Genomic DNA, 13,717 nt, shown 5'->3' on the forward strand with positions numbered 1-13,717 from the left:
AGGTTTTCATTTTTATTCTATCCCAGGGAAGGAAATCTCTTTTATCCCTTGAATGTATTCCCAGTACTATAATTTCTATGGCTTCAGACCTTTTCTGTTCTTGGCATAAAATGCTACCATCATAGAAATCTTCAAGAAAATTGTCATTGCCTTAAACTGTTTGCATACGCATGCGTTACACAATGAAGAAAATGTAATCTGGAAATATGATGAGGATCTCAGGAAGAAAAATTCCTAATGATTAGTCATTGTTCTTTTAGGTTTTTTGTTTGCTTGTATATAATTATTTTTTATTTTTAGAATCCATTTTGATGAGCACCTTATCTGTCAGACTGGTCCATCAAAAAATGCTCAAACAAACTGTAAGTTTGTGTGCTTTGTATAGATGTAGGAATCATATAAATAACATGCACTATTTAGGCAATTGTGGAAAAGTGTATGTTGGAAAATTTAGAACTAAGTACTCTGACTGTTCAACTTTTCCTTAAGGTGACAGTGTGTATGTATCTAATAAATCTTTTCATGTGAACAAAAAATTATTTTAACATTTCCTGCTTAAATGTGATATTTCTATTTATTAGTGTAGACAAACACTATACACTGCAAGTAGTGTAGAAGCCTACAATGTTGGCTTTTTACTTTCATTTTTTTGGACTTGAAAAAAACTGTAAAAAGAGTATTCGTTTTCTACATGAGCATATTCTTTTTTTATTGTTAAATCATCTGAAATACTATTCAATTGCATAAGAATTTAAATTTTAACACTGAGGAAGCTGATTAAAACCTATTCAATCTGGCTGTAGTGTGATCAAATTTGGCCTGAAAGGTCAGGCTAAAATAGCTTCCTATTCCTCCATCTGATGTTCATAATCTCTTAGATTAAATCCATCTGAGAGAGATTTTGCTTAGACAGAATTACATGCATATGGAATGAAGAAGGTGGTAGATATTGCTCTTGCAAGGAAATGTAAAGAAATGGGCTTGGAGTATAATGTTCTTCAAGATATGTAGAGCAAATGCAAGGGAGAAAAAAAGCTAAAATACTGGGAGGAAGAAGTGGGAAGAAAGGAATAAAACAAAAAAGAGCAATAAAACTGACAATTAAAGACAGCTTATCAGACCAGTTATTTGGAATATGTCAGAATTTAATTTTTTTCATTTTTTCTTTTCTTTTTGTTCAAGGTAATCTTTTTTCTTTGTATCTGTCTTCATAAACATTCCACCATTTCTGTTTCTGTGTTTGTTTTACTTCTGCATTTTTTATGTCTTTAGGTTAAAATCTTTATCATTTTGAGAGGAAAGAGAATCAAGTCATGTACCTTATTCTTCCTACTTATATGAGAAACTCCTGGAAATTTAAGTTCTTGAGGGTCTTGATTTGAACCTTTCTCTAATCCCTAGTACTGGAAACATATTTTGATTTAGTAGTAAGTATTAATCTAGTAGTTTACTCCCTAGGAATAACATTTTGCCTATTAAGGACAGGAAAGACATCTTTTTTTCCTTTTGTTCAGTGTAAAATGTCAGTATTTTTCCCTGCATTTGTCATTTATGTAATGGTTCATTGCTATATCTACATCAGGTTTTAGCTTTTCCTGGAGAAATCTTCTTCCTTTCCCTCCTTTCCCCTCTCCTTCCTTCCCCTCCCCTAATTTGAAAGCAAGAAAAAAATACTGACAGATGTTGAGATAATATTTAAATAATGGATATTTCCTATATTCTCATATCCATTTTCATCTGCAGCAACATTTTTAACTTTACCCACAAGCAGCATTGCAATTTTCTTGTGTTTCTTGATCAGAAACTACTGGTAGTATGATGGTGAGATGTTTCTGTGTTTGTGTTTGCATGTCTGTTTTGTAATTAAGCATTTGTAAATTCACACTGAATACTTTTAGAATTAGTATCAGGAATGATGTCCCTAAGCTATAAGGCCCCAGCCCCTACCTTGGAGGGACTGTTAAATGTCAGAAAAGTCTGTTAGCAACAGCTGAATAGAGCCACAGGACTCCTTTGCTTTGCCAGTAGCTTAATCCCCTGTGAAAAGTCTTTATCTGGATTTGTGTGAGAGACCAGTATTTAACATTCAGTAAGTAGACAAGGCTGTTATCCTACAATGATGACCTCCCTGACCTACTAGAGCAAACCAAAAATTACACTGATCCATTAGAGAGATTAAGACAAAGACAATAATAGCTGCTGTGATTTATCTTTCTGTTTTTATGAAAAGTTCACAAGTTTGTCAAAAATGACAGACAGAAATAGATAATCTCTGCTTTTTATCACTCAGATCAGACAGACTTAATGTTACAAATGAAAAGACAAATGCTGTGCTTCTATTTGTGGAGGCCGAAAAAGAATAGATCATTTTTTCCCCGAGGAAACATCAAGTTAAAATTCTTTACTTTGAGGACCAGAGTAATAATTCAAGTGACATTTGGCAAGGTGAAACAAGTAGACAGTTATTATTACTAATGTACATTTGTTTCAATATTTGACACAGACAAGGTCAGAGAGCACTGACCATTTCCTCTAAAGAACTATTTTGCAGTCACTCAGGGTATGTGACTTTCAGTGAAACCTCAAGTGACACAAGGGATTTTTTTAGTTATATTAACAACAAATGTAGCTAAGATTTTTATTATTATTATTATCATTATTTGCTGGGAATTTATCCATCCTTCTGGCAAGTCAATGGAGTCTGATTATAGAATTAACTGCTGCAATCATCACACATTTGGGGACTGCCATGGTTGGGTAATTAGAAATAGCAAAGCTGTACAAACAACTTATCTATAAAAGTGAAATGATAAAGTTGTGTTTTATCCCCATTTAGCAAATAGGTTAAAAAAAAAAGTGAAGAAATGAGTTTAGATTTTTTGTTGTGGTGGTGGGTTTTTTTTGGTTTTGTGGGGTTTTTTTTTTGTTTTTTTTTTAATTTGCTGCACAGATATGAAATTGCAAGCAATTGAAGCTCATCGGGGCATGTCACACTGCATGATAGAAGCATGGAGGAAGAAAAAGTTAATGTTTACCTTTAGTTGTCATATAGTCTTAATCTGATTCTTGTCAGGCCCAGATGGGAACAAGGAAATATTGTTTTGTGGTCATTTTTTGATTATTAAATAGAGACAATCTTCCAGGTTCTGTCAAAGTACATTATATAAATCCATTGGTGTTTCTTTATAATGTATTAACCTATAGTCATTCAACAAAATAATACAGTGTTCACTAAGACAATTTATAATGATAGTATTTATATCAGTGAATAATTGAGGTTGGAAGGGACCTCTAGAAAACGTTTAATCTAACTCTTCTGCTCAAGGTCAGCTAGAGCAGATTGCTGTGTTCAGTAGTGCTTTGACTGCTATCAAACAGAAGGCTCCACAGTCTCTCTAGGCAACTTGTTCCAGTGTTCCACCACCTCCAAAATAAAAAAAATATTTTTTGTAGTGTTTAGATTGAATTTGACACATGTCAATCTCTGCTCATTGTCTCATGTTCTGTCAGTGGTTACTATTAAGTAGAGTCTGGCTCCCTCATCTTTATTTCCTCTAATCAGATATTTATACATATTGATAAGATCCACTCTGAGATTTCTCTTCTCCAGTTGAAAACATCCTACCTCTTAACCTCTCCTCATATGAAAGGGTCCAGACATCTATGATGTTTATTGTCCTTTGCTGGACTTGTGCAAGTAAATCTATATACTTCTTGTGCTGAGGAGCCTGGGACAGGACCCAGCGCTCCTGATGTGTCTCACCAGTGCTCAGGAGTGCAGGAAGGACAATAATTCTCAATCTCTGGCAATGCTCTTCTTAATGGAGCTCAGGATGCTGTTGGACTTCTTTGTGGCAAGGATACGTTGCTCACTCATGCTCAACTTGTTCACCACGACTCTGCTTTCCAGTTACTTGGCCCCCAGCATGCATTGATGCCCAGAGTTACCCCTTTGCAGATACAGGTCTTTGCCCTTCCCTTTATTGAACTTCACAAGGTTCCCTTCTGCCCATTTCTCTGGAAAAGTTGAGGACATTCTAAATGTTATTTTTATAAAAGCAAAAAAAGTACTACAATCTGTTTTATGTGCATGTATTGCTGTTTCTTCTTTGCCAGAAAAAAAACCAAAAACAAACCACAAAACTTAGTAGTAGGTCACAGAGAAATAGTTTAGCAGGCCCTTGCATTTGTTCTTGCACAAAAATGAATGTAGTTGACCATCATAACTTTAGGTAACTATGTTTTAAAATATTACCCTTTTGACTTCTCTCATCCCGGTTTGACCATTTTTTGTATGAGATATGAATAATTCAGAGAATCATATAATCATAGAATGTCTTGTGTTAGAAGGGACCTTAAAGATCATCTAGTTCCCACTGCTCTGCCATGACCAAGGACACCTTCCACTAGATCAGGCGACTGAAAACCCCATCCAAACTGGCCGTGAAGTTTTCCAGGAATGGGGCATCCACAGCTTCTTTGGGCAACCTGTTGAAATGCTTCACAACCCTCACAGTAAAGCATTTCTTCCTTATATGTAATCCAAACCTATCGCCTTTCAGTTCAAAGCCATTTCACTTCTCCTATCACTACATGCCCCTGTAAAAGTCCCTCTCCATTTTTGTAGGCCACCTTTAGGTACTGGAAGATGTTCAAAGTTGTCCCAGGAGCTTTTTCTTCTCACTGCCAAACAGGCCCAACTCTCTCAGCCTGTCCTTATGGGAGAGGTAATTGCATGAAGCGTTCTGAGAGGAGTAAGTTGGGGGGAAAAAAAAACAACTTCTGAGTAATATTCTGTCATCTTTACCCAATTATTCTCTACAGAGTTCATAAAAGTACTCTCTTGTGCATCATTGAACTTGTTTGTTTGAGGAAGTAGCAATAAGAAGCAGTTAGAATTACCAATTCCGAATATTGGTTTTAAGAGAAAATACAGAGATTAAAACAACCTAATGAATTCTCTGAAGATTCTACTGTGCACTTTTTCTTTATTTAATCTTACACAGCCAAGAAAATTGACAGAAATAGCAATCCAAAACTACTTCTGTATAAACTAAACCTCCTGAATAATATTCCCATTATAAATTTTCACTTACAGCACCATAAATAACATGAACATACACTGTACATTGCACAGAAATGTAATATAACTTCTTAAGCCCTTTACTACATCATTCAGGAAAAAATCCTCACTTTAAACAGCAAAATCTTTTTGTTTTCTCAAAAATGTTGTCTCAAAAACTCAAAAATCAGACCAATTTCTTGCTTCTGCAAGTTAAATAATTCCAAATTTTTTATCCTGTAGAAATATTTTGGTTTTACTTTATCATGATAGTACTTTTAAAAAAGAAAGAGAGAGTGGAAGAGAAATGGACTTGATACGGGATCTGTTTGTCATAAATAATAAATGCCTGTTTGCATATAAATCAAAAGACTGCATGTAAATCCATTAGTCATGAAGTAATTTTTTTTTTTCCCCTTTTTCTGAGTCCTCGGTCTTGGAGAAAAAGTGACAAGTCTGTATTTGTTTGGCCTGTTATTCATAGTACAGGAAAGCAAATGCAGCCATCTCCTGGAAGACACTTCTATTCAATCTGAGAAATATGTAGCAGGTGGGTCCTGTCTGTACAAAATTAGGAAGAAGAAAGTTCTATTTAAAGCACTAACTGTTCTCATGAACCCCGTTCATAAGAATTCACTCAATTCACACTACAGGCACCAGAATTTTTGTACCTTACTAATAATTCTGCAGAATTTCATAAGGATTTTTTTTGTTCAGACCCTGCTAACTTTCACATTCACAGGCTCATTCAATCAGAAAGATTTCTTCCTGTTCTATGACCTAATGTCTTCTTGATCATAAATGAGCAATCATTGAAAGCATCATACAAAATCTTTTTAGGATGGGTGTACTTCAGTGTGGCCACTGAACGATGGAGGAGCACCACTTTTGTATTTTGAAACCTTTATGACTGCTGCTGGAGAAGTCAGAGCTAAAAGGTATAATTGAGTTAAGCTAAAACATTCATATCTGCTAAAGGAAAAGGATAGGGAGAAAAATACCTAGCTGGGGCCTACCACAGAAACAGCTTTGCATCCTTTGCAATTGAAATATCTCTGACACTTACTAAACCTGGTTCCCAGTGTTAATGTAAGTAGCACAAACACGCTACTTTGTCACTCACAACATTATGCTTCTTATTTTTCTGCATGTGGGATGTGGGATTCTCCAGTAATGTGGGCTTTTTCCATCCTTCAGTGTAATCACACATCATTTGGCAATGTGCGGAGTTGTTGTAGCACAGCTATACATGCCATCCCCTCCCCTAGTGGGATTAATGGTACATTGGAATGTGCAGGCAGCCTGACTGTAAATGGACTACATTTGTAAACAATGTGTATACAAGGTAAAGTACAGGATCCTCAAATTAGTTCTGAGAATTTGATTCATGAAAAAGAAGACTCCTTTGCTGAGAGTAAAACTTTCATATAGAAAAAGAAAACGTGCTACAACTCGCATTTCCAAAATAGGCACCTGAACTTCATGCACTAAACTTTGAATTTAATAAAGATATGCCTAAAAATATTTAGCAGGATAACACAGGAAAAGAAGTAGTAATCTATGCTGAAGTTAGGGTTTATAATATCAATAATTTTGAGAATATTGCATATTTCTGAAAGTGCATTTACAATACACATAAGTCATTAGGAAAGTACTAGTTCTAAGAAAGTATTAATCTCTGACTCAAACTGGGCCACACTGAGTGTCGGTTATGTATATGCTGAAAAAAGTAAATATGCTTAATATCTCTTTTAAAACTGTATTTCATAATGTACAATCTATGGAAAAAATGAGAAATGCTTTCAGTAACAATTATAAGCATGAATAACACATATCTACTGTACTGATTTTTTTTAATTGGAGGATCATCCGCCTTATTTTGAAAGTTGAGAAGTTCAATATTGGGGTTTTTTATACCACATAATGCTGTCTGAAGAATTTGAATATGACAATTCAAGGTAGACAGCCTCTTCAATGGTAAACAACATGTTCGTTTTCTATTCCTCAATGAGTAATTTCAGAATCACTATGTTATTCAAAGCTGAAATATAAAATTATGTGGAATATTACAGCATCACCAATTATGATTCAGCAGCCTGACACAACTATGTTCTCTCAGTATTCATGCAATTAAACATGTGACTATTGCTGATGCTAGTGGAAAAATCAATGGATGATTAATACTATGGAAATGCCAACAACAGTGTCAGGATTGGACTGAGAGGATTGAAAATGAATTGCTAACAAAAGGGAATACTTTGGGAATATATATTAGTGAAAAAAATTGAAAAAAATTGCCAGTTATTATTATTGAACTTTATTGACTATCAGGAAGGAAGGTTTACTCCCTGACTAAGGAAAAAAAGACAATTTGCAATGTATCATAGAAAAATATGTAAGAAAAAAAGCACTTAGAGAGATAGGAAATAAACTTACACAGTATTCATTTGGAATAAGTGCAGCCATAGCTCAAAAGAAAAAAGATGATTTCTAGGTAAGAAAATAACATCTAAAATATCTCATACAGTGAAGTTACAACTTTTATGTGTTTTTGTATAAAATCTCACTTGAAAAAGACACGTATTTTTTAAAAATACCCACATATTAATAAAAGTATTTAAGTGTTATTTTTCTATCCACAGTATATCTATAAATTCATTTTGGAAAATGTGTTAGCTTTTTTTATCTTCACTTATACTTGAACTTCCATGGGTTAACATATTCTTCTCAAAATCACTTTGACTTAGTGTAAGTTGAAAAAAATGATGTGGAGATAGCAAAGAATAAGTCACTGCTTTGAATTCTTATTCATACCTGAGAAAAGCATTTCTTAAACCTTCAAATAATTAGATACCAGATCTCCAGGGTCATCTGGGAACCCATTATCAGGTGTTGGAAATTCTTACAGCTTGACTTAAGCAAACCTATACATTTTTCCATAAGTAATTGCTGATACCTTTCTACAGAAGATCCCAAATATTTTACAGCAACCTATCTTAATTACTGTTGGGAAGAATAAAAAGACAGTCCAGAGGGAAGCTCAAAACCCCTATGCTGGATTCTTATGCTCCTTTACATCTTTCTTCCTGATTATCTGAGAAATTTTAAGGTTTATTTTGTAGTCATCACAGTCTGACAACATCTTTAGAGGAAGACCTACAGTGCAGAGTCAGCTTACCCCTGGACAAAGTTAAGAGTCAAGTGAAAACTGACTGAAAATGGATAGAGTTAGAGGACAGTTGGAAAAAGGAGTCAAACTTCCTTATGAAATACAGATAGTTAAAATGGAAGAAAACCCTGGACAAAACCAAGGCCTGCAGAAGACAGGACTAGGAGTGTAATCCTTGTATTAATTCTGGAGAGCTTTTTTTAGAACACAGATGTGGATACAAAGGGTTTGAGTCTCCAAAACAGTTGCACATGCCAAAAAGAATAGACTCATTCCAGACATAATGGAAATGGCAGCCTCTGCATCAATCAGACAAGCATGTACTCTATTATGACCTCATGATGAAAAAGGTTGGGAACTTTTAAGATAAAGCGATGGCTCGAACAAACTTTGAGCAAAGAAGGTTTCTTGTTCCTCATAGTTCAGGAAAGGTATGCTTTATGTACATCCATTAAAATAAGGCCTCATATTAAAAAAATCTAATAGAACACATAATGGTAAAAAGTAGAAACAGACAGTGTCTTTGATCAGTTATGCTACTTTTATTTTTTCTTCACTGCAAAGATTATACGGTAATGATTTCTTCATATAGCATATCTATAACACAGAGTTGAAGAAGGGAGTTGTAAACTGAAATGCTAACAGATAACAGCATTAGAATGGAATTAAACTCCTCTGGGCTTTCACTGCAACAACTTCAGGTCAAAAAGAGGTCTTTAATCTAATATTCTCCACTTCAAATAGAAGTGAATTTACTAACGGAACTGCCTTTCCCTCATTAATAACCCTAGGAAAGACTTCTACTTAACAAACAAACCATAGAAATGTACAGTTACTGCTTCACACTACAGTCACAGCTATCTCTACCTGGAACCACCTGAAGTTGCTAAGACACTCATTCTGGTGTCATGTTCTGTGTAAGCAGAGGGCATCTATCTATTTCTTCCCAAAGAGGAATCTCTTTTTGCATTTTGAGATGGTTCATTTCAAAAGGGGTAGAAACTCTTCCATTCATCTCCGTGACAATAGATGTTGAATTCAGCAAATGCCTTAAAAAACACTAGCAGCTGGGGTCAAAGTGCCTTTTCGTGACATGTACTATCATGGTGCAGTTTTGGGGCCTAAAAGTGTTGTCACCAGAGTAACTGTTATAATGTATTTCTCAAGTAACACTTCTGACAAACGCTGTGGGCAGATGATATTAACCCTCATAGAAAGCAGGGCAATACAGATGCTAATATTATTGCTTCATAAAACCTATCTGGTAAATCAATTATATTTAGTCATAAAATTCTAAAATCATAACAATCTTTTTTAAATGTGATTTTCCTAATATAATACAATATTAATTCAAGCAGAAGATGTTTTAGTCATGCTTGTTCAGAGAAAATATGTTCTTTTCCCTTCACAAGTTGTCTCCAAAAACCAATTCATTATTTTTCTATTTGGATCTTTTTTAGTTGACTAAATACCTGATAAAATATATTTTCTTCATGTTCCAGTATGGGCATTTGTACGGATACAATGCATTAACTGACAAAAGTGAACCAAGTATAAATATGCAGTGTATTCACAACAAGCAATACTAAATATAACATTAATTCAAGAAAGGGACATACTATGTAACTCAATTTTCTCTTACGTACATGAGCAAATTTTTCTTCATATCGTTGCACATATCTCAGTTTATAAAGATCATAATTTCAGTTAGGAACAATAGAGTTAAGTAGTCACACTAGTCTTTTAAACTATACTTACGATTAAAACCAAACAAGTCAAACAAACAAATTAAATAATTCTTATGTTTTCCTACTTCTTTTCCATTGCTCTTTCCTTGCATTGTTCTGAAATCACCATAGGAAAGTGTTCAACATAATTTTCTCTTATTTTTCTTTAATAAAAACTCTTGTGGCAAGTTCGGAAGCCACAGCATCTCTTATTGAGGTTTTTTGACTGCTCAAACCAATTACTCAAAGATTCTCATTCTGAGATCTGTTCCCTAAAATTGTCTCTCACTGACAACCCTGTCTATTTCTTCAGACACCGGTTGTATTGTGCCTCCAAAAAACATTATTCAAACTTCTTGAACTATTCTGTCCACTATACATGTTTTCCAGGCTTCCATTTGTTTTTCCTACCTTTTCATAGTCTCTGCCTCTAATGTTCCTCATACGAGCAGTAAAGAGTGAAGGTGAAGGATGATGTCTGAATTAATGGCACTATTGAAGACTATTCATTCCTTAAGAGTGCTCTGAAAGAGACTTGCTCAAAGTATGAAATACAAAACCTAGAAGATTGATTTAAGTGACAGGCTCTGACTTTTATGGAGACTGATAGTCCCCCTAACCTTTCATATAATGAAATAGTCTATTTTTAAAAACAAAAGACGCGTAATCTTCAGATATTTTTCTAAATGAGCCATGCAATCCAGAGAATTGCTGTGATTTCCTTCTTTGAGTGTTGGGTATAAGTTGAAAGAGGTGTCAGATTAATTTAGATCTATTACATTATATGATTTATTTGAGACAAGTTCTGTTTACAATTTTTTTTTCTCCTAAGAACTCAATTTTTTCTCCATAAGTTTAAAAGATCAGTACTGAGGCAAGTATTGTTTAATGTCTTCATTAATGTCATAGACAAAAGGATTGCGTGCACCCTCAGCAAATTTCCAGGTGACACCAGTGTGAGTGGTGTGGCTGACACTTCTAAAAGTTGGGATGCCATCCGGAGGGATCTGGATAAACTCAAGTTGGCCCATTGGGTGAGATACTGGATTAGTAAAAGTATTGTTGAGTCGAACCAACTCGTGCACATATGGTATGTGTATGCACGCATTTGGACAGAGCAAGGCAGGATTCAAACCTCACAGAGATGAGGCGGCATCATATCCCTCATGGAAGGCCCCTGGAGCCCACATGGGGAAGCTGTCAGTCACAAACAGCCTGGGAAAACTATAACACAGCACACCACCTGGAGCCCCTAAGACAGGCTTAGATTGACAGGGGCAGTGATGACACTGCCCCTCACCCTGTCCTGAAACCCCAGAGTGGCTGGTGGGCTGGAGGGGGACTTGGCCATAAGGACCAGAGAAGATAAAACCAAAGGCATGTGCTCTCCACGTGGTTGCGGCCCTGCCATCTGCACATATGAGAGCTGATATATCCACAAGGATCTGATGGTAGCTATATAATAATGTCTCTTTCTTCTTTTCCTTCTTCCTCTCTTTTTGCTCCCTCCTCTTCTCTTTCTTTACTCCTTTCTTGATGTTTTGGGTAGTTTAAGGCTGGTGGGATTAGATCTTGCTAACTTGTGACGGTTGTTGTATGCTGGGTCAGTGCTTTGGTGGAAAGCTTTGTTTTGATTGTATGACACCCTTTTGTAATTTTGCCAAGTTCTCTTATTTTCTCCCCTAAATTATCAGTAAAAATACCTCTTGAGGAAAAGTGTGTGACCTGGGTCAGGGCAACTCATGGTATCAATACAGACTGGGAAGTGAATAGATCAAAGCAGAAAGTATTTTTGTATCATAAATGCTACAATACAAAGTCTCACCTGGGTTTTTATTTGTTCTAGTAGTCACTGTTTATGCAAAATAAATCCAAGTAGAACATATGACACCTTTGTCTCATGACTTCCACAATAAGCTAAATAGACCTCAAGGTGATTTTTTCTTTTATTAAAGTAATGTCTTCAGGTGAGTATCATAAGCTTCCCGACATTGATCCACTGATCGTCAAGAAACCTTGATGGAGTAATTTAAGGAAGTTTAAACTACATTGCTTGTACCATACCTGGGGTGTGGATAAATAAAGGAATTTATAGTAATAAAGATTTTTCTGATATTCTCATTATGAAATTTTGTAAGCACAAAACCTTTTTATTTTAAAAAGAAAAAAATATTTGAGGACATAGATGTATTACACTTTAAGTGCCCTGTAAGATGTAGTTTCTCATCACAGAAAGATTTATATTCCATGATCTCAAAGATGCATTGCTTTTTACAGATGCTATTGCAGTTGGGGAGAAGGGAATGGTAAACGATTTGCCACTTCCGTAAAAGAGAGATAACTGGTTTGCTAAGTATTTTTATGTGCAAAGTAATGAATCATATTAATCACATCCAGGCTCAAGTAGAGATTTAAGAGGCTTTCACCTAATATATATCAACTGTCATATAGTGGTAGGACATGCACTAACGTAACCTTATGTTTGTTTGTGTGTGTGTGTGTGCATGTGTTCTCACACACATATTCACACAAGAATTTGGGATCAAGAGGGTAAGGGACAGAGGAAAGTAACTAAGCCCTGTCTTCTAAGCTTTTTGATTCTTTTCTCTAGGGAAACATTCAGCTGCTCATTGCTCTCTGAAAACACTGAATCATCTTAAATGGAATAGAAGCTTGCAATATATTATCTAAATGCTCAGCATCAAGCTTGGTTCAGCCTTGGGAATGATATAGGGTTATTATGTAATCCTTCTTTTCAGCACTGTGTAAGTTTTCTGTGGTTATTTCTCTCCTGTAAACAGAATTTTTCAAATTAAAATGAATTGTATTTCTGCAGTAGTAATAAGATAATGACCTCATGATTTTGAAGGGTTTAACACCAACTGGTCTGTACAAAAGCTTCCTTTGCAGACAGAAAGGGCTTTCTGCAATTACCTGTGGAGCCTGCAGGAAACTTGAAAAAGGAGAGTGACATACTGTCATTGAACTCTTAATTCTGATGCTGGCAATTTTCTTGGCTTTCTTTTGAGAAGTCAGTTCTATACATGGCTATACTGCAGAAATCCATCTTAAAAGCTGTAAATAGCTAAGATTAAGACTAGGAGGCAAGAGGAGGGAATGGTGGAGATTCAACCAACTCAATGGAAGTGGAAAAGTGATTTTTGGTTAAAATCACTACCCAGATGCCTGCAAGAGGGTTGGGTTGGATAAGTGAACAGAGGTTTAAACTATTTGACAGTTAAAGTATAGATGTCCTTGCAAGATAGCAATTCCCTTCCTTCTAGAACCTCAAAAAGTTTTGCTAGTCCTCCAAGAAACCTGTCTGAAGAATAGTTTCAGATATTTCTTTCTCATTTAGCTGCAAACTGGTTTTGGTTGGTTTTTGTTTATTTGTTTGGTTTGATTTGGTTTTCTTGTTGGTTTTTTTTTCAACATTGAATTAATTAGCTTTCCTTATTTCAGTGTTTAAGATGTTGGATTTGATCATAATAGCTTTTGTGAACTATTCGGATTACTGTTCTCTACCATATCATTTCACAACTGATAATTACTTCTAGGAGGTGAAATGAGGATGGAAGAGGAAAGGAAGGCAGAGAAAAAGTTCACAGATGTTGAATGTAAAGAAGAGTTGTCCTACTGTTACTGTAACTTACAAGAAGCTTTGAGTTGAAAGATGTGTGAGATCTTTGGAGAAACGCATAAACATTACAGCAATGAAGCTTCAAACATTCCACTCTGCTTCCAGGAAAAAATAGGTAT

The sequence above is a fragment of the Pseudopipra pipra genome, chromosome 1 (assembly GCF_036250125.1).
Source record: "Pseudopipra pipra isolate bDixPip1 chromosome 1, bDixPip1.hap1, whole genome shotgun sequence".
NCBI classification, from domain to species: domain Eukaryota; kingdom Metazoa; phylum Chordata; class Aves; order Passeriformes; family Pipridae; genus Pseudopipra; species Pseudopipra pipra.